Below are 22,006 nucleotides of genomic sequence, written 5' to 3'. Positions count from 1 at the left end.
CCAATACAGATTCTCCTTAAAGAGATGTCAAAACACTTGCATAAGAAGTCAAGCCCCAAATAGTAGCTGGTATCCTGTGCCCAAGACAAGGCTCAACTAACACACACCATCGGCAGTTAACGATCAACGTGGTTAGAAAATGGAAAATGTTTGATTTCATGAAACATCTGAAGTTTGAGCACAATAGGATGAAAAACAGGGCATAGAAAGATTGGTGGGTTGGGAACCAGGTGATCTGGGTCCTGATCCTCGTCACCGAAGAGCGACCTTCATCAAGCCCCTACTGAACAGCTCATGAAGACACACCAAACATACTGCTGTTTGTTGGCTTCCAGTGTATTGTTGTCCTTTTAAGATTTTAAATTTAAAATTATCACTTTTTTCTAGAGGACAAAATAGTGACAACAAACATCTACATACCCAAATGTTTGAACATTTAGTAACCTATTCCTACTCAATTTAGAATTTTTTAAAACAAATTTAAAATTACTACGAAAGATTCATTCCACTCCATTGCCCGCTCTCCACTCCAAGGGTGGACTGACTCCCTCATAGGCATGCTTATCTACCATGACATCAACTCATATCCAAAAACATAATAGTGCTTAGTTATATGTTTCAGATAAGTGGTAACATACGCTGTGTGTTCTTTACTTTTTATATTCACCATTGATTTATTTTTGTTGATCCATGTAAACCCGATTTTCTCATTCCATCAACATCTTTCTCAACATCTTTTCTCAACATGACAGGGCCAGGGACAAATCCTAGTACTTCATTTCCCCCCCAGCATCTCAAGGGCCTTCTTAAAGTCTAGCCAGGTAGAGGAAGTATTTTTTTACAGTGTCTTTACTGATGTCCTATTGACCCCACCAGCTGCTCAAGGGGGCTATATGTTAAATAAAACACCACTTTGGGGACTGTTATAAAGTGGAATACTAAAAAAAAAAAATTGATTTTGCTTACCTGCACGCATCTGCCACACATTTACCACTGCCCCAGCACAGCTTACATACAGGTAAGGTAGATTATTTTTAGTTCACTTGAAGTTCTTTAAAACAAGAACTATGCCCCTATTTAACTTAAAGGTGGCTTATATGGAATAAGATGGTGACTTATTTTCCTAAATCTACATCACAACAACATCCTCCTCCTTTGAGGGCCAGCTTGAGACTGTTCTTTCAGAAATTACCCATTTCTGTTATTGTCTGGACTTTGCAACTGAGCACGCTGCCATTTAAAATGTATGCCTCCATACATATATAATTTATACCCTCTGTCTCCCAAAATGATTTATAGCAAGCAGCTCATTTCATACTGTCTTTTCCAGTCACTGTTTTGCATATTTATCTTATCTACCATCTATATAATAAACTTCCTTGAAGACTCAAGCATTATATGTCTTGAGTTCTTCCAAAATTCCTGGCTTAATAAAAGGGGTATGCACGTACCTGACAAATCCTTGCTCTCTGCCCTGGTGATATTATTTTAGAGGGAAAAGTTTCTTTAAAAGCTTATTTTTTGCCAGGCGTGGTGGTGCATGCTTGTAATCCTCCACTTGGGAAGCTGAGACAGGAGGATCATGCAGGATTGAAGACAGCCTCAAGCTGGCTTAAGAGACCTTGTTTCCAAACAAAATATAAACGCTTATTTTTGCCAGACTACCTGGCCAAAGTAACCTTTTGGGGAAGCAAGCCAGTTTCCATTTTAAATATCTTTAAGGATATTTTTATTTTTAATCAACACTTCTACATAATTAATATTTGTGGGATATGATCTGACATTCCAGTATGTGTATACAACATGCAATAATCAGAGGGGTAAATGACACATCTCAGGCATTTATCATGTGGATGCTGGGAACATTCAAAACCTCTCTACTCGCTATTTTGAGATATCCAATTAATTGTCATCAACTATAGATATTCTGTGCTAGAGAAGTTATTCTTCCTATCCAATTGCGCCCCATTACCCATTGACTGCCCTCTCTCAATCCTCCACCCTTCCCACCTTTCCCAGAATCTGGTACATACTCTTCTATTCTCTTAAGTAACTTCTAAAAATGTTTATCTGAAGCTAAAGTTATGGGAACCTTTCTTTAAGGAGGAGAGGCAAGAAAAGCAAACCAAAGTTTCCCTCCTGAGGAAAATTAACAAAGAATGTCCTTGTTAGACAAGCTGGGGTCTGCCCTGGAGAACGAACCCATTGCTCCCTGACAAAGACCCCAGGAAATGACAGCTGTAGGCTAGTAACTAGTACCACCCTGCCTCGCTGAGTTTGCCACCACAGCCACCATGCTACCCCGGAGTAGGGGGGGTTGCCACTGCTGTCTCCACAGCTTGCCACCTGCCCACCTTCAAGTCTTGCTGGGATTTTTTTAAATCAAGGTTTCAGAAGTCCAGTATTTAAAAACCAGTGTAGTTCCTAGCCCTTTATATACTTAAGTCTTACTATGACTGACCTCCTCTGTGTTACACTCCAGCCCAAGGGAGTTACTACTTCTGGGATCCATCCAAAAATATCATTGTGTTTCTACTTCCCCCAGGGCACAGTCCAACAGCATTCTACAGTGTTAAGTGAGGGCTTCCTGCAGCAACATGCAAACACGTGAGTTCCAAGCTCTACATCTAGAACTCAGAACTCACTTTTCCCATAGAAACAATCCCAGAAGGGCAAGATTCTCAAAATGCCATGCACAGCTTATACACTTTAAAAACAGTACACTTAAAATTTATTATGTAAAGAAGTGTACCCCAAGTCACTGGTCAGCGGGTATGCCCCTCTGTATCCTTGTGCCCCTAGAATAAGGGATTTTCCCCAGTTGGTGGGTACAGCCCTTGAATACCAATGAATGCACCTCGGCCACCTGATAAAAGGAAACTGGAACATAGTCTTCTATCATTCAAATGCGTTTGAAGTTACAAAGGGCATTTTAAGTGTCTGAAGGCCATCTCGAAAGTCTTCATTAATCAATGAGTATTTAACGTAAATGTTGCACACACACACACACACACACACACACACACACACACACACATTGATAGCTCTCTTCTTTCAAGTTCTTTAGCACTTGATCTAAAAAGTTTCAGAGCATTTTACTCAGTCAGCTTTTTGACATACCTATCATTGTACTCTAGCAAAATCAGTCACAACATCACCAGCACTAAAGCAACTGTTAAATTTATCAATGGCATTTCATACAAATTGAATCCCTTAATCCTCACAGCTATGCCATGAGATAGGTATGCTACAAGAGATACACTTAACATTAAAAGCAACTGGTAGCCTCCAAACTTCCACCCAAATTGGACAGCTCTTCTGCCTCCTGTCCATCACTGGAAGCTGCCTCTGTCTCAGTGCAGGAGGCTCTTGGGGTAGAAAGGCAACCATTTGTTTTTCAAATGAGCCACCTGCCTTAACATCACACCCTGTTCAGTCCAACTGGGCACCCCTGATTTCTTTGCTCAGCTTCTGCAAATTGAAGCTTCTATTTGCATATATGGTTTCACTGAAAACTTCCAAAAGATTTTAACACTAACATACTAATAAGGGAGGGAAGGGGGGAATGGGGCTAAAAAGGCAATAGAATGACAGTGTGCTGAGGCCATCCTCAGACGTTGGGGACAGGGGACCAGTGGGATTGCAGTTAGGGCAGCCCCCTGGCGAGCTGTCACTGGGCTTCCAGCCCAACCCTTTGCCAGTGGACCTAGGCTAATTCAGGACTGTTACTTCATAAGATTCTAGCATCTGGTTGGTACGCTTCTGTAGGTTTCTAATTTCAGCTGCAGAGACAGAGTCCAGGAAATGAGGCAGACACATCTAAGGGCCTGCAGAAACAAAGAGAGGAATCCAAATGAATAACTGCCTGCCTTGAAGGGATTTCAAATAAGAGGCTCAAAGATGGAAAGAAAAGATTAGAAGAAAATTATAGGGGGGGAAAAAAAAGGAGACCCACAGAAGCAGACACAGCCCTGAGCTGAAATTCACAATCATGAAACCAAGAACAGTGATGGGAGAGGCATTAAAAAGCCATAACTGGGTCTTGCATTTGAAATGGGAACAGAGGAGATTAGGAAGGTTAAAGGAAAGGCCCAAGGTCACACAGTATAATGGGGATGGGATATCGGGGTGCGGAGCTCCTGTTTCTGTGTTTTAACCCTTCACACTAAAGCAGGATGGGCTTGAGGGCCCATCAGTTTTTAAGGAAAAAGCACCCAATCTGTTTGAAGAACTATAAATGGATTACAGAGGGACCATGGAGACCCTGAGGTTCCTGACAGAGGCTGATCAGATGCTTGGATGAACCATAACTTTCAAGCTTTCCAACAAGGTAGAAATCTCTTTAAAGCCAAACTTCCTTAAAAGTCACAGTTGTGAATGAATGTGCTTGGCACTCTGGAGCTCCAGGTGTAATGGGGAGCAGAGTTATACTGTAACCAGGAGGAGCAGAGAACATTAGGTAGATATTCTATTACCAACTGACTTACTGAATCACTGAATAAATGTACAAAATGTTGTGCTCCAAAAATACTTTCGTTTTAGGAATTTGAAATCTTAGATGTGACATAAAATTGAGAATCCATAAAGGAAAAAGACTAACAAGGTCCACAGCATTTGTTTTCTTTTAAAAGATTCTCCATAAATAAATTTAAGAACTGGCAGAAGATAAGAAACCTTTGCCAAAGAAAGGCTTAATATTGATTATTCTCAAAGCTCCTAAAAATAAATAAGAAAAACATAACAATCTATAAATAGACAATTCAAATACAAAGAGCAAATAAACATAAAGATGGTCAATATCACTCATGATCCAAAGAATGATCATAAAATAATGTTATTTTTTAACTACAAGCTTTGCAAAAACCAATTTAAAGACTGGTAGCACCAAGAAGTAGAAAAACAGGCATACTACTGCTATTGCCCAAACTACAGAATAAACCCCAAAAGCCACATGACCTTGTCACACTCTATCTAGGAGTCTCCTGCAAAAGCACTTAAGCTTAAGGGAAAATATGGATGTTAACATAGTCTGGTGGTGCACACCTGAAATCCCAGTTCTTGGGAGGGTGAGTCAGGAGGATCATAGATTTGAGGCCAGTCTCAGCAACTTAGGAGTTTTTCCCTAAACTCCTAGGCCCCTGGGAGCTGAGGCCTAGAGCTACCGTCTATGGCTAACTACTCTGCATTGCTCATCCAGGTCAAGTGGCTAGGCCAGTAAGCCTCAGACAGTAGGTTTCATTCACTTACCTGTGTCTGCTAAATAATTAGACTTTTTTCCCAAAGCCAGGCAGCCTCTAAGCTGCCTGTCCTTATTCACAGTGAAGCTGGGTTGTGTCTGAGGCTCAGAGCAAACACAGCTGTGTGTGTTATCTTGCACAGAGAGTAGACAGTTAACCATTCCCTGTGCAATGTTTTGTGCAGGGTCATGCGGGCACCCACTTGAGAAGGGTCTGCTCCTGCCAAAACATCTATGGTCATGGTCACAGCCTAACACAAAGCCGGTCATGCCCTGGGCACTGACGCCTTGGCATGACTAGTAATGCCATGCATGAATCAGAAGCGGGAGTAATGGCCTGTATTCCCCTCCTCAGCACATCCTGGCCTGCAGTTAACCCATGAGATCAAGGTCCTGAGCCAATACCCTAAGAAAACTAAAAACAGCTTTACCATGGGGATATTAATGCTTCTCCACTAGACAACTGGAAGGTGCTCAAACAACCAAGCAGATGCATATGCAGTGGGCAGTCTCCTGGGCATCCTCCATGCAAGGTACACACACAGCCTTGAGTTTGCTCTGGGCCTCAGACACACCCCAGCTTCACTGTGAATAGGGACAGGCAGCTGAGAGGCTGGCCAGCTTTGGGGAAATAGTCTAGTCATTTAACAGACACAGGTGAGTGAATGAAACCTCAGGTTTACTGGCTGGCTCTCGTCACCTGACCTGTGCGAGCAATGCAGGGGCCTCGTGTATAACCACCATCTGAACTGGGACGTCCAATCCCAGTCGGGCCATCCAGGGAATGTGTGGGAGCCACATGCTTCCCAATAGCCTCGGGTGAAACACTCCTATCTCAGAGAGGGTACGGGACCAGCAGAAAGTCAAAGCAGAGTCAGTCTGCATTTGGTGAACAGATAGGTCAGTACCATGCACCTCCCCGTCCTCCTCTTCCAGGTTGCTAAGCTCAGAACCTGGGGAAAGGCTTGTGTCTCCGCTCCCCACATCTAACTAGGATAACCAAAGCATCTGCTAGCCAATCTGCAACACTTCAGAGATTCACCCAAGTAAGGACGATAGGTACAAACCAGGTGTTGGTGGGGCAAACAAGGACATGTGGTCACCTGGCATCTACGCTGCCCCCAGACTCTTCACATCTGCCTCCCATGCCAACCTGCCTCAGCCCCATTTGAAGCACCTCGGGTCAGACTTGTGTTCCTTGCTTTTCAAATTAGATTGTGAGCGCCATGGTCTCCCTGCCCTCAGCCTCCTCCACACTCATCCCAACAGCTAGCGGACCCACCTTTCTAAAACTCAGATCTGGCTACATCATTCCCTGTTCAAGAAGTATCCATGGTGTCCAGAGCCTCTTCTCTGGGTAATATTTCTTAGACTATATCCAAGGTCCATGAAGCACCCCTTTATTTACTTCCTTCTGCCTGACTTTTAAAACTCATCTACTTGCCCCAGCAGCAGCTGGCCCCACTCTCTGCACATATCCTTAAGCTGCTCACTGGATTGGTGCCTGTTCTTCAATGAAAATAAACCACCAAACCTCCCTTGCCCTGCCTTGTGCTCTTGCTTCACATCCTGTCCCTGTCTCTCCCCAGCATCTAACTTCCCACTGACACCCAGGCCCAACACTGCATTCTTGGTGGCTCCCCAGCTGAGCCACAGTGGACCCTACTCTGGACAACTTTGCTCCCAGCATCTCTGGAGACACCATCTGAGCCTGCACAGACCCTCAGTCTCACCTGGCATCTGCCCACAGGGCCAGTGTTTGTGCAGGGCGTGGTCCCACCTGTGCAATGGAGAACTCCACCATGATGTGCACTACCACAGTCAAATGGAAGTGTATCATCATGTCCTGGGCAAGCTTCCAGGTTTTAACACCAATTCCGTTCTCTCATCCTCCCTCCCACTTAACCATCTTGAGTCTTCTTCTTTCTTTGTGGCTTATATCTTCCCTGCCCAACCTCTGAGCCCTCAAAAGTCCACCTCTCCCCCTCTGGTGCACACCAAATATATCCTGCCTTGTCCTGCTGGCCTTAAATGTGTTTACGCAGCCAGATGCAGGCTCCGTGAAGGCAGACGCTGAGCCTCGCCAGTCTCTTGATTCCAAGTCCTAAGACACTGCTCAGTCCATCAGAAGTCCTCTGTAGAGATTCAGTGGTATTAAATCAGTTGGTCCGTGCATAACTTATAAAATAACTCTGATCTCCATCCTAAGAGAAACTCTACAACTTCTGGAGCAGTCACAGGGTTATTGGAATAGTCTTGAATTGACTTTGGCTCAATAACAAAACTTACTTGTATATGTAAGTCCTGGTCTGTTAAAAAAAAAAAAATCCCTTTAGAGCAGCAGAACGTAGGATTTATTCACCAAGCAGTAAACATGATGGGTTTGTAGATAGATGGGTTTGTAGGCAAAAGTTCCAAGTTCCAAGTAAGTAGTCATCAAATGACGGTCAGTGGTCAGGAATGGACAGTAAACCTCTGTACAAGTCCCACATCTCACAAGGTCTCCAGGCAAACTCCCTTGACGTCTCAGGAAGCAGCCGCAGGTGCCAAAGCAGTAATAAGGAAACAGGGCAGTGGATGCCCGGCCTGGTGTCAGAGGTGGGGTAGAGAAGAGACAGAGGACACTGGAGACAACACCACTTGGGACTGGAAAGCAGAGTCACCAGCCAGGAAACCCATGCTCAGCCTGCAACATAAAGGAAACTCTGTGTGTGTGTGTGTGTGTGTGTGTGTGTGTGTGTGTGTGTTGCCAAATAGGCTGGTTGTGTGATTCAGAAAAGGACAAGAAAGACTACCTTCTCACAGGCTGGGCCCAAGCCAGAGACTCTCTAATAGTAAACAATTCCCTCCAAAATTAAGCATTTATTTTAACATTTGCCCATAATATAATTTGCCCGTAATATTATTCAAGTAGGTCGATTTACATAAGATTAAACTTTAGCAATGGTAAATACCAAAAGATTTGTGGAGTTACTACATTGTATAAAGTCAGTTGTTTATCTCCTAAGTATATTGCTCAAATCATTTATGGGCTAATGTCAATCCAGTTGTGGAACTACAGGCACCAAACTTAGCAGCTGTCTAGGAATCTAAGAATTCTAATTAAGTGATAACATTCACATTAAGTGTCCCAGCATCACATCGAAATCAACACTAAAATATCCAACCAAGGACCATGGTATCAAACTGTTGTAATAAAAAAAAATATATATAGCAAGGAAAACAACTGTCCTTCAAGCAGTTTGTGGGCGGCACCTTAGCTTAGCAAACGTTTGAGTGTTTAGCTGTGTTATATATACAGGTCAGCAGTGTACTGGTATTGGGAAGAGAGTTTAAAAAGTATTAATGTATCAGTCCTGGGAAAGATGTCCAACCTTGAAACATATCGTCTTTACTAAGAAAGCCAGGGTTAGCCAACATGTCCTCGCATTCCTAAGAACAATTTAACACATTGTGGGGAAAAAGACGAAATGTAAAAGCCTGTGTTTGAAGACAGAGATGCCTCCCTCTCAGGCCATAAATCTGGGCCTGTGTTTGGAGACAGAGATGTCTCCCCCTTTCAGGCCATAAACCCAGCTGGAGAGATAACAGAAGCAGAGCCGGGGCTGGCGATAAGGTGTAACATGATCTCCAAAAATCAAAGGGACCTGCTGGACTTAGACAGGATAAAAATTCAGGAAACTGGAGTTTGTTGGCATTTTCGTTCGAATTGCCCCCTTGTGCCTTGCTCCGGCACAGGGCTGTAACTATCTCTATATTTCTATCTTTTTAATAAACTTCTTTAAATCTGCAGCAGCTGTCCAAGCGATGAATACTTATTCTTAGCTTAGGACAAGAATCCACAGTTTTTCTGTTTGTCTCTGTGTGTCTGGTGGTGGGGGGGATTATTTCACACCACACACCTTCCCCCCCCCAACCTATCCCCTGCAACAAGCAGCACAGTAACGTGGGGACTATATGAACTGGAAATGTCTTCCTAAGGTATTTCAATAAGAAAAAAGAAAGACTTAAAAACGGGAACGAAGTAATGCAGACAGAGGTAATGCAACAGTCACTGTAGCCAGCTGTTCCACACAATGCCTCCCAGGCTTACATTTTTGGAGCAAAAGTACCTCAGAACCAACAAAGACTATCCGAAAGGTACAAGACACTTCACCAGAGAGCAACTCAGATGATGGGATCTCTAACCCATGCAACCCAGCTCCGGTAGTGTCAGAATACCCCCAAGTTATCAGCACCCCAACCACTGTCAAAACTGCAAACTCTTGGGCTCTTCTGCATGAATTTGGAGCGCAAGACTAGTGACCTTTATGTAAATGAGCCAAGCATGACTACAAGAGCAAATGACCTTCACAACTGCTGTTAGACTTCAAGTGCATGCGGCCCATTTTGTTTCCATTTAACACATCTTTTCTGGCCTTGGGCTCAATTCATCAAGCTCCCCGGTGAAGTCTGAAGATACACATTTCCAACCCAAGATTCATCTGTGTCTTTATCTTTGGTACCTCAGAATAAAATACAATTGAAGTAAGCAAAAACGAAACTCTGCAAAAAGAAAACGCATGCCAAGCACTGGAGGGAAATGGGCTAGAGTCAGCTCATAGAGGCCTCTCGGCGCAGCAAGCCTGTAGGTGACATGCAAAGGCTTCAGGACTGTCAGCCCAGGTACAACGTCCCACACAGAGCAGAGGTTGAAGGACTGGAGAGCAGAAGTTTGACCAGGGGCCTGTGGCTCCTTCCACTCCAAAAGGCCTGGCTCAGAGGAGATGTTTGCAAGGTCAGAGCACACGTTTACTTGGGCCCTGAGCTAGTTTTAAGTGCTGGCGTTGGGCTTCCATGTCCTTTAGTAACTATTGATAAGCATTTGCAAAACGTTAAGCTGAGAAATATAGGATCTTATCATTATTTTCCCCCTGCAAAGCCTATTGTCTATTGGCTTTGTTGATGCCAAAAGACATCTAACATTAAACATATAATTCGTATCCTACAACAAAAGGATAAACTAAATACAAATGCAGAATCCCCCCCTCCCCAATACCTCCCAAGCTCAGAGCTGAGATGTTTCAAGCTCTGGCTGGAAACTGGAGCCATAGCAAAAAGTCATGTACAAGTGTGGGCCAATGACAGCAGGCAGGAGCATATTTTCTTTCTACATGGGCACATCTGTTTGGATATTTGCTAGAGTAAATTCTTAAATGACTAAATCCACAGTTTCACTTTGTCAGGATTAAAGCAAAGTATTTTATGTGACATCTGTTTCTGCCAAATCAGTATCTTGTTTCCTCCTGAGCCGTCACACTGAGAACAGGGATACATGAAACTAATTGTGCTGCAAGGCAGGGCTTGAGGAGGGTGCCTTTTCAGCCGTGGGAATCCCGGCTTCCTTGATTACCTATGAAGCCTCTACTTCTGCAGATCTACAGGCCCACTGGCAAGAAACCCCCAGCTGACATGCACAGAAGATGCTTAAGGAATATTGAAGCAGGCAATCACCTGCATGGTGTGAGGGGAGGGTCCCTTGTCCTCTGCTCGCTACCCTCTCCACCCAATTCCTCCTTCCTCTGTCCCCAAAGCACTCAAAACAGATTGATCTGGTTCCAGGACACCAACTGCTGCTCATGGTCACTGGGGCATGGTCTCCGGAGTCCAAAGGCCAAACACTGCTGCTCCCTTCTCTTCACTCCCTCCCTTCTCCATATCAGGATCAGCAACTCGAGGCAGGGCCACGGGCTCCTCATGCCAGGCCTTCCTCTGCTCTTTGCTTTGCAGAACAGGGCAAAACTCTAGGTATTGATGTGGCTCTGGGGGAGCTAGGGCCAATACCACCACCCCAAACTGTGGCGCTCCAACCCAGAACCTTGCTTTGAAAGGCAACAGCCTCAAAGGCAATCCTGATACCTGGAACTTCATGTAGCATTTGGTGACAGTTCCTGAAGAAGATCATAGGTGGGGAAAGAGGAAATGAGGAGAGGCTGGTCAAAGGTGGAAACTTTCAGTTAAAATATAAGTAAATTCAGGACAGATGATGTACCACATGGTGACTATAGTTAACAATTCAGCCCTGTGTACCGGAAGCTTGCTAAGAGGGTGATCTTAAGTGTTCTTATCAGATGCCACATAGAATGGTGATGGTTAATTAAATTCATTGTAGCAATTATTTCACAATATTTATCAAAACATCTAGTTGTGCCCCTTTGTAAGCACTATTTTTGGAGGGGTACTGGGAATTGAACCCAGGGACATTCCACCTCTGACCTAACATTCCAGCCCTACTTTTTATTCTTTTCTTCCTTCCTTCTGTCTCCACTAAAAAATCTCACTTCTCCACACAGGAGAACGGTAAGTAGTCCAATGAATGAGATGCATCATTTGATGGAATTATGATTCTCCTGAAACAGCTGTATTTTTCCCACATCCCTGTCCACCTCGCCTCACTCTGCCTCCCCATGCTCATGGCTAGGGCTCACCTATATAAGTCATTGACTTACACAATCAAGAGAAGCTGATTTTTGAAAGCTAATATTTCTATCAGAAGACAGGCATCTAGCAAAGACTAAATTGTTCAACGTTGTGGAGTTCTTGTCTTTGGGGAGAGTAATAACGTAGCGATCAGCAGAGACATTACTGAGTTTTCTCCAGGGAAACTTGTTCCTAATAACAGTAAGTTTCAACCCATGCTCTCAAGCACTGCTATGTTAATCTTTCACAGCCTTTTCCTAAGTTTAAAAATGAGACCTAATTCACACCCTTTGACACTCCTGAACTTATTTTCATGATGCTAGAGCTTTCCCCTGGCCTCACATACCTATTCCAGGAATCCATCAAGTGTGAGTGGATCTCTGAGCAGGATATGTAAGTAAGCTCCTGAGCTGATAAGCCCCAAACCCTGAGCCCACAAGTAATGGGTCTGGGGCTTGGGAGATGAAGGGAAGCAACAGATCGGCCTTTCCTCTTTGCATCTCTTCTCAGCATAAGCCCGTTCGATTTGCTTCTGAACACTGCAATTATTAGCAAGCCCAGGTTATGCCCTGGAAATATTTAAGGACACAAGGGTGGCTTGAAATTTTTGAACAGCAGCGTAAGCTCCTATCTCATCCTCCATAAAGAACCTCACTGAAGCAAACTGGGCCAAGAGCAGAGGAGCCCAGCAACGGGCCGCCACTCCAGCCAGGAGCTCCAATAGGACGGTTTCTTGCCACACCAGGTTTCATTCTGAGGTCAGGTAACAAGCACACACAGCACCTCAAGACTGCATGGTGCATGACCTGTGCAGCCCATTCTAAGCTGCCCCTGCAGGCGGCACACACCTCAGGAGCGTACGACTATCAAACAGGCAGACACCTGGGCACCCAGTATAGATGAAGATATCTCACTTTTCGGGAAAGATATTATTTTCCAAGAGAGAAAAGGGAAGCGGGCAACCCAGATGCACACACAGGGTTTGACTCCTATACCAAATGAAGATTGAGGAGGGTGGTGACGGGGGAGGCGGAACCAAGACACTGTGGTGACGACTACCACGTTATTAACATACCATATTTCCAAGGGGCCCTACAGGCCAACTCTTATCCAGAGAATGCACAGATGTGGACTCTAGAAGTAATGTCTTCCCTTGTTAACCTTCAGACTGGACGCAGATGGGCAAGAGGTATCCCAGCCCTGCTGGAATGCACGGTAATGCTGCCAATCACAGAGCCGCGTGGCCAGAGCAGCAGCACCTGTGGGCTGGCGGAGGCTCAGCTGGAAGAACTGGAATGAGACTCCCAGGGGTCCACCAGGAATCAAACACCAGGGCTGAAGAAGAGGGTGTGCAGGGGGACATCTGGTAACAGGAAGAAAAGACTTGGCTTCTGGGGCTTGGAGGACTATTTCTGTTTAGACAGGGATACAAAGAAAAGAATTTGGGCCAGGATGAGGCTGAAGGAAGGAAGAGGACAGGAACCGGTCACTGGCAGCTGAACGTACACAAGATGTGCATCTCATGAGTCATAAGCAACAGCTGCCTCAGCCAGAACTGGATGGACAGCCAGGGTGATGGGACAGGGGGACTTCCACTTAAAAAGAGGGGATGGCCGGGCATGCTGGTGCATGCCTGTAACTCCAATACTTGGGAGGCTTAAACAGGAGGATTGCAGATTCAAAGCCAGCCGCAGCAACTTAGTGAAGCTGTCAGCTTAGGAAGATCCTGTTTTAAAATAAAAAGGGGGGGGCGGAGGATGGTGGTATAGTTTGGAGGCAGAATGCCAGAGTTCGACCCCAGTACCACAAAAAGAAAATAAAAAAAAAGAAAGATCAGAGGGATGTTGATGCTAGGATATCATTATGATCTGGAAGTCTTAAACTATTAACTCTCCACCAACCAAAACAGAGTGAAGCTGTGGAACAATGTCTCTGTAACCTCAGACTAAACCCAGGCCTGAAGGCCAAGTATCTTATTCACTGCTGCGTCCCTTAGGATGGGAGCCGATGTCTGCCATCAGATAAATTGTCTCCTCCACTTCATGTGTATAAAGTGTTCTCTTGTAACTCTCCCATCTCATACAGCAAACCCCAGGGAAACACCACTGACCAAGACCCACTTTTCTGCCTTCACTAAGAGGCAACATTCAGTAAGAGGAGAACATCTTGTCCGCAACGGCTAGGCAATAGGAATTATGGGAACTTATGTTGCCCCATTTCTGAATTGTGAATTTTGACAGCTGGAGAGGCCTGGGAGGTTGCCTGATCCAGGGCTTCTTAATGGGTAAGGACATCTCCAAGGGCTCCGAGACCCACTACCCAAGAAATGCAAGAAAATGGCCCACCCTATCACAACCAGAACAACTCCACCTTCTGTCGTACATCTTAAGCTTCAGCTAAAAACATGTTTGAGGAAGTATTCTGATGCTCACTTTTGACAAGACCTTAATATCCCATTGCCACCCCCCTCAATTTACAGGTGCAAAACTGAAACGCAAAGAGGTTAATGGACTTGTTACAGCTACATAGCTATTTAGGGCTAGAAAATGGCCTCATGATTCCAGCACTCTTTCTAGGTTTTCAAGCTACACAGAGCTACATAGATATATAGCAACAAGAGGGGAAATACCCTGGTTAATCATCCTGTTTTGTTATATGCTTTTTTACTCATACATGTTCGTGGAGTATAATTAGTAGAAAGTAAACATCTGTGTAACCATGCCAACAATACTGCATCCGGCTGTCCCCCCCCTCCCATATGCCTGCCCTTCCCCAAGAGTCAAACTAGTCTCCTGCCTTTTGAAATAATTCCCTTATTATTTCACCACCTACTTAAGAACCTCTGGATATCAGAGATTATTTTACTTGTGGGTGAGCTTCACAGAAGTGTGTGTCATGTCATGGCTTGCCCTTTGCTCTGCATTGAGCCAGCTTCATTCACAGTTACCATGTGTTACTGGAGGTTATTCATCTTAGCTATCGTGCCCTATTTCATTTTAAGAGTATACCATGATGGACTTGTCTACTTTCAATATTGAGGGGATTTTAACATTAATAATTGAATCTACCGAGTGCACAGGATTTCAACATAAAAGTATCTGAGTACCCAATAGCAGAAACTTCTCCAGGCTGCCTAGGCTGGCAAGATGTTCCACAAAACCCTCAGCCCTCCCACAAACGTGAATCCTCAGCAACCCACAGTGCCTCACTAGGAGGTACGCAGCAAACATCTCAGGTCCTTAAAATAATGCCTGGCTTTTTGCTGCTAAATCTGAATCTGTAAACATATGTTCTAACTCTACTGCGGAGGATACCAAGTATGTGGATAAAAATTGTGATTACTTTCCCCTAACCAGCTCTGAATTGCTCAAGTCTGACATTAGGCCGATTACCCTTCATCCAGCCAGCTATGAATTATCCAGGCCTCACATGAGATGGTACCTGTTGCTTCCCCTGTACCACTGGACTGCCCATTTCCAAAGATTTTTGTAGCATCAATTAGTGAGGATAAGTTTATTAGGACTGTTAATGACCTAGATGATCTTGACACTGTAGAACAAAGGTCTTTTAGTAAGTTTAAAAGACAGAATAAAGTTTGGAATTGTACAAACACAAAGATTCATATTAGAGACTCTACATTAGGATCCCATAATCAGAGTGTTCCACAAGGAGACAGTAATAGATAAAAAAGCTATTTTTATTTATTTATTTATTTTTTGGTGGTACTGGGGTTCCTGGAAGCCCGTCTATCTCCGGGCTACACTCCCAGACCTATTTTATTTTTGGAAACAGGGTCTCCTAAGCCAGCGCACACAGCTGGCTTCGAACCTGCGCGATCCTCCTGTCTCTGCCTCCCAAGCGCGGGGCTTACAAGCGTGTGCCACCACGCCTGGCAAAAAAGCTATTTTTAAATGGTCACAATCAGACTTCTATAAGATTGAGATTCGTTTCAGGATCAGGTCAGAGTTCCCTCTGGCATTGTCTTGTTAAGATTTTCATTGTTAGCGGCGCGTGGTGGCGCACGCTTGTAATCCCAGTGCTTGGGAGGTAGAGACAGGTTCGAAGCCAGCCTCAGCTACTTAGTGAGGCTCTCGGCAATTTAGTGAGACCCTGTTTCCAAATAAAATATAAAATAGGTTTGGGAGTATAGCCTGGAGGTAGAAAGCCTCTGGGTTCCACTCCCAGTACCAAAAAAAAAAAAAAAAAAATTCATTATTTGGTGGAGAGTGTATTACCATTATGTGGTAAAGAAATGGCAAAAAGAAGAAAGGAATAATACTTGGGATTCACTCCACAATCACACTGTGTCAGGCATCACCCACAGCGACTTCGCTTCCCAGTAACATTCAAGCCTCAGTTTAACCACAACCAATTCAAAGCTATATCGTGAGGCCAACACTGAAGGAGATTTTACTAGCATCATTTATAAAATCAGGAACATTTCTTGCCAGAGAAGCTGAGTAAAAAGTTAAACCAAGATTATCTTATAAAGATAATCCTAAACCAGGCATGATGGTGCATGCTTGTAATCCCAGCATGCAGGAGGCTGGGGATCGTGGTTCACGAACAGCCTCAGCTATTTAGTGAGGTCCTCCTCAACTTAGTGAGACCCTGTCTCAAAATAAAGAATAAAAAATAGGGCAGGGGGTATAGCTCAGAGGTCGAATGCCCCTGGAGTTCCATCCCCAGACCTGTAAAAAAAAAAAAAGATAATCCTATTTAAAAAAAAAAAAAACTATAAAGACCCTAAATTGGCAAAGGGCACTGAGCCATAAATTATCTTCTTAGGTTAATCACAAATTGAAACATATATTCACCTAATTTCAAGATTAAGTTAGAAGAAAGAAAAACAGACCCTCTGGGTCTTATCCCTTTCAGAAGCTCTGCAGCAAGTTCTCCAGATCTCATCTTTCACTCAAATATATGTTATGTGGGTTAATTTAGATAAGAAAGAAAAGAATCAGGCACCCGCCAAAACCTTATCTTCCTAAGGGATCAGTCATAATGAAGCCCTATAATGGCCAATATTGTTACTTTCATTGCTGTATGATTCCAGAATGTTTCACAATTTTTGCCAGTAGTTACGGGGGTCTTTATTCTCTAGTTTATAATAGTTATTAAATAAAACTAGGTTAATAACTGATTAATACAACTGGAATGTCCAACTCTCAGCTTTTCCAACATTGTTTTTACCTCCTGAATGACTTTTTTTTTTTTTGGTGGTACTGGGGTTCCTGGAAACCCTTCTACCTCCGGGATACACTCCCACGGTCTACACTCCCAGACCTATTTTTTAACTTCTTTATGTGGAAACAGGGTCTCTTAAGCCAGCGTGGCTGGCTCCGAACCAGCGCAATCCCCCTGTCTCCGCCTCCCAAGTGCAGGGATTACAAGCGTGCGCCACCACGCCCGGCTGACTCTCATTCTTATTAACTCATCTCCCTCTTTTTTTTTTTTTTTTTTGGTGGTACTGGGGTTCCTGGAAACCCTTCTACCTCCGGGCTACACTTCCAGACACCTATTTTTTATATTTTTATTTGGAAAGAGGGTCTCTTAAGCCAATGAGGCTGGCTTCAAACCTGCCCGATCCTCCTGTCTCTGCCTCCCAAGCATGGGGATTACAAGCGTGCGCCACCACGCCCGGCTCATCCTCTTTCTAAAATACGAGTTGGGCATACCTAAGAGTCAACTGAAAGCCTGAGGCGGGCAAATTGCAAGTCTGACGCTGACCTAGGCAATTTAGTGAGACCCTATTCCAAAATAAAAATGGGCCAGGCACGGTAGCACATGACTATAATCCTAACACTTGAGAATTTGAGGCAGGAGGGTTGCAAGTTCGAGGCCAAGTGAGTGGTACCCTAGCAAGACCCTGTTTCAAAATAAAAATCAATATGTCTGGAGATGTGGATCAGTGGTCGAGCACCCCAGGGATCAATGCCTACTACCAAAAAAGAATAAGTCTACTAGAGACCTTTATGCGTGCATGTATGGGGTGCCTACTATGAACCAGGCACACTCTAGACAATGCGCTACAGAAAAGGACAAGGACCCCAGATTGGGAGAGCTACCATTCTGGTGGGGAGGATGAACAAAATCAGATTCAAACACCTGCCGTGAAGAAATGAGCAGCATAGTAAAGAGCTAAACCACCTCAGTGGAGAAACCAAGAGTGTTGTCCAGATAGTGATCAAATATCTAGCAGAGAAAAGTATAATAAAAAAAAAGTGAAGCCCACTCTGGAGATATCTGAAATCAACAAAACCAAAACAACTATCACAGGTGTTTCAAGAACCTCATTGAGAAACAATGCTATAAAGGTTGTCATGAGTGATCTACGTCATTCACATAGACCAAATATGTTTGTATCTTTCCACACTGTCAGAATTTATTTAATAAGAGGAAATAAAAGATGTCGAGGAGGTGCAGAGATTGAAGTTGCATCTGACTACAAGGAATTTGTGATTAAACAAACATCTCAAAGTCAATCACTAAGCCAGGCATGGGGAGGAGGCATGGGGAGGGGAGCGGGTAAGGGCTACCTGGTAATGTGTGCATGTATGTCTCCACTAGTCTTTTATCCCATTAGGATGTATGACTACAATGCACCAATAAAAAAATTTTTTTTAATTCAACATGCAGGATTCATCGAATGACAAACCTAACTGGCTGAAAGTTCAGCTAAACCTTGGGCACTACTGGCTCCCTGTGGTTTCTATCACATTGGAAAACATAATGGAGTGTTTAGAGTATAAATGAAGAGATAGGTTGGAATAAACTTTGGAAGTACTAATATAGTATACACCATATAACAACTGTAGCAGTTCCTCCAGATTCACCAATCTACGGGAGTTAGGAAGATGAGAAAAGAAATTATGTAAATGTCTATCAAGCCAGCATCTGTGCTTTCCATCATTAAATGAAAGAAAAAATATGTTAAAAAAAAAACGTATTGAATGACAAATTCAACAAATTCACTTTTATTCGTTGCTATTCACCAAGTACTTGTGGGGGTCACCTAGAATCCACAGGCTGGGCAATCACAAATTTTTATTTCCAATCTTAATTTCTAATACCTATAACACTTAAGTCACACATCATACTTCACACAATGATACATTTAAGTCACAGAAACACTAAGAAAGGGTTAGGGCAGTGACAGGGGCTCATGAAGCTGAACTGCAAGCAAAGGTGGAGAGCAGATACAAATTCAATGGTCACTGCAGTCTGTTAAGATTAGGAACCAAACAAAGAAAACTTGTCCAGGGTGCAGAGCTGCCAGAGCAGTGAACTTCTAGGCCTGGGTGCAGAAGGAGAGCAGATGCAGATTGTCAACCGGGGGTATAGCCAAAGCTCCGACATAGAAAACCATAGCTTCTTCATTGTGGCGATTTTACCAGTTAAGTCTCATTATGAACAACCAGATGACAGGGCCAGGGTGTCTCCATAGGCAGTCTTGGGAAGCTCCTCCTTTTATGGGTCTAGATGAGAACACTGCTTTAATCAGTAGTCTGGTGTGTTTGATAAGTGCCTGCGTTTGGTCTTTCTGATATGGGACTGATACATCCATGTGCTTCTAAGTTAACTCAGTGAGTTCACAGGTGGTCATTTTTTATTAGCACAATTAATTTACCAGTAGGTGTCTTATGGTTGTGCTGTGCAGACAGTAGCCACTGCTTACTTGTGCAAACAAGGCACAGTATCATTCTACCTTGACACTTGTACTCAAAATCAGCTAACTCATGGCTACCTACTGCTTTACAAAGCAGACCCAGGCACAGCCTGAAAACTGCTGTTCTATTTCTCACAGAGTAACTGGGATCAAGGCACAGCCTGCTCTCCAAAGAGGTTAATGTGTAGTCCTCCGTACACACCCACAGTGATGTGGCCCCATCCTAGTGACTAGGACATCAGTGAGACCTCCCACCCCCATCAAGAGGTAAGGGCAAGGCTTCTACTGAGCTCTCCGTCCATCTGCAGCCATCAACCTGGGATAGAAGGGAGAGAAGTGGAGGTGGCCCACGGCGCGAGCTCCAGAGCTTTCATCAGCTGAGCGTCAGCAGCAGAAGTATCTTCCTTTGAGCCTTCGCTGGGTGTGACACTTGACACAGGCTGTGCCCTGTGAAGAACCTTTCCTGTCTACCCCAAGCCAACACAGGCTCTTCTGGAACCGATTCCCCAGATTAGCTCTCTACTAAGCGGAGTATTTCTAAACCAACACACAGTAAGGGCTCAATAACTGTTTGGTCCACGATAATAAATAATACCTAATGACAAATATAGCATCCCTACTGTCAAGACACTTATGAAAATGAACCCATTTCCAGTAACATGGCCCCCAACACAATGGCTTTGTACTTTCACTGCAATGTAAAGACAAACTGGGCTATTACAATAAGATATTAACAGAGCACAATCATCAAATCACAAACCTATCGCCCATATTAAAGTTTAAACTGATTCTTTTAATGAATGAAGTTACAGGACGCCGAGACACTGCCCATGAATAGCTTTCTCACCACTAGAAGTTAATAGTTGCTTCCTGAGATCTGAAACAACTCTGCCTCACGCTGGCTGCCCCTACCCCAACACCCACACTGCTGGACATAGGAGGCATTTTCTCTAGCTTTCCTCCTCCTCTCATAAGTCTCTGATCAGCCCCTCTATTAAGAACAGTGAGCGGAAGGGACAAATAGCCCTGCCCTCAGGAAGCTTACCATTCTGAAGCAGTCTCCAGGGGTGACGTGACATAAACCCAACCCCCGCCCCTTGCCTCTAGGGCTCATGGTCATCTCCCTGGGATGCTGCTGTGCTAAGTTTGCCAACTTTGCTGCATGGCCCACCATACTTTGGAGGCAGTTAACTATATTTTACATTTGTGTTAAAGATGAGAAACAACTGAACAGCAGAGAGAAAAACTCATCACTGGACCTTGGAATGCTACTCTGATGTGTTTTTTTTTTCCAAGTCAGAAAGCTGCTATTTCCTTTTCTTTGTGTTTAAACATCAAGTGTGACCTTATCATTATCAGACTCAGGGAACTGCAATTCATTTGTATACATTAAGAAACACCCAAAAATGCAACTACCCAGAGAGAGGTACAGCAGGGCCCTTAAGGACTGAAGTCAGCGCAGGGGTGTTGTATCCAGGCAGATTCCATCTGGGGAGCCCCTCCCAGCTCCTGGTGCCCGCTGCTTTCTCCAGCTTTGATTATTCCCCTCGCTGGAAATAATTCAGGCTGCTCTCCTTATCTCCCAGGCATCTCGAATGCTACTTTAGCTTAAAGAGCATGGAAGTTTAGCTTTTGTCCAAAGCCTAAGAGCGGCTACACCAATTGGAAAAGAGAGCACACAATTAACTTGCTTTATCGATTTCCCCAGTTCAGTCCTGGGACTGAACAAATGGGATCAGATTTCAAAAGATTAAACTTCCATCTCACAGCCCCATTTATAGCATTAAAAAAAAAATCTATCTGCTACATGAGCTTGATTTCACAATCCTAGGCCTCTTCTCTTTAAAGCACCAGCATACCCGGGCTTACAGCATCTCATCCGGCTGCTAAAATCTCCATTTTTAAAGATGACTAAACTGAGGCACAGGCCGAAGTCCACAAAGTACCAGATGTTTTTTTAATTGAAACATCATGTAATTGTTGTACTGAATTTATGCTGTTTGAAACTTAGGGAACACACAGTAAGTCGAGTCACAGCTGCCTCAAGAAAGAGAGGAAACCCACACATCAACTGTGGCCCAAGGCTATCTATTGCTAACGGACTCCCCCATTCTCCAGTAATTCTGCACCAGACCGGGCCTGCCATCCCACATACTGGCAGAGAGAGTAAATAGTCCAGGTGACAGAAGAGAGAATGCAAAACATATGCCAACAGCTATCTTTCATAAATGGGCAACTACAGTCTCCATTTCCACGGGGGACTAATTTCCCTGAAACCTCAGTGCTTGGCAGAGTTATTTAATCAAGAACACCATCAAATGGTGTTCAGGAAAAATGAATGGCAATTCCCGTTGTTTAGACCAACAGTCTTCTGACTGCAACGCACACTCCATAAAAACAAGTCAGAGAAGCAAGAGGAGGAGGAGGCAGAAAGAAGGCAGACCATGAGGGGAGGCTAGAGAGGCAGAGACTCTTCCACCATGAAGCCCATGGCAAAATATACTGCACAGCATCATCATGAAGATTAAATACATTTAAGGAAACCAGCATAAAGCCGACCACCATGTGCTTTATAGGTGTACCTACTATTAGTACCACATAGAGTAGGACTATCTGTGGTGAGAGACCAGTTATGCTTCCAA

At 44.0% G+C, this 22,006-nt stretch overlaps 1 protein-coding gene across 1 annotated transcript in view; it reads right to left on the bottom strand.

Moving 5' to 3' along the window:
- The window catches only part of MYO5B (myosin VB), a gene marked incomplete at both ends in the record, with an annotated part of 329,445 nt that overhangs the window by 222,590 nt on the left and 84,849 nt on the right, over positions 1 to 22,006 (bottom strand). The gene's annotated exons all lie outside the window — the stretch shown is intronic.

This window comes from Muscardinus avellanarius, assembly GCF_963383645.1.
Source record: "Muscardinus avellanarius genome assembly, chromosome: 17".
Lineage (NCBI taxonomy): Eukaryota > Metazoa > Chordata > Mammalia > Rodentia > Gliridae > Muscardinus > Muscardinus avellanarius.
This window is presented reverse-complemented; position numbering and strand designations above follow the sequence as displayed.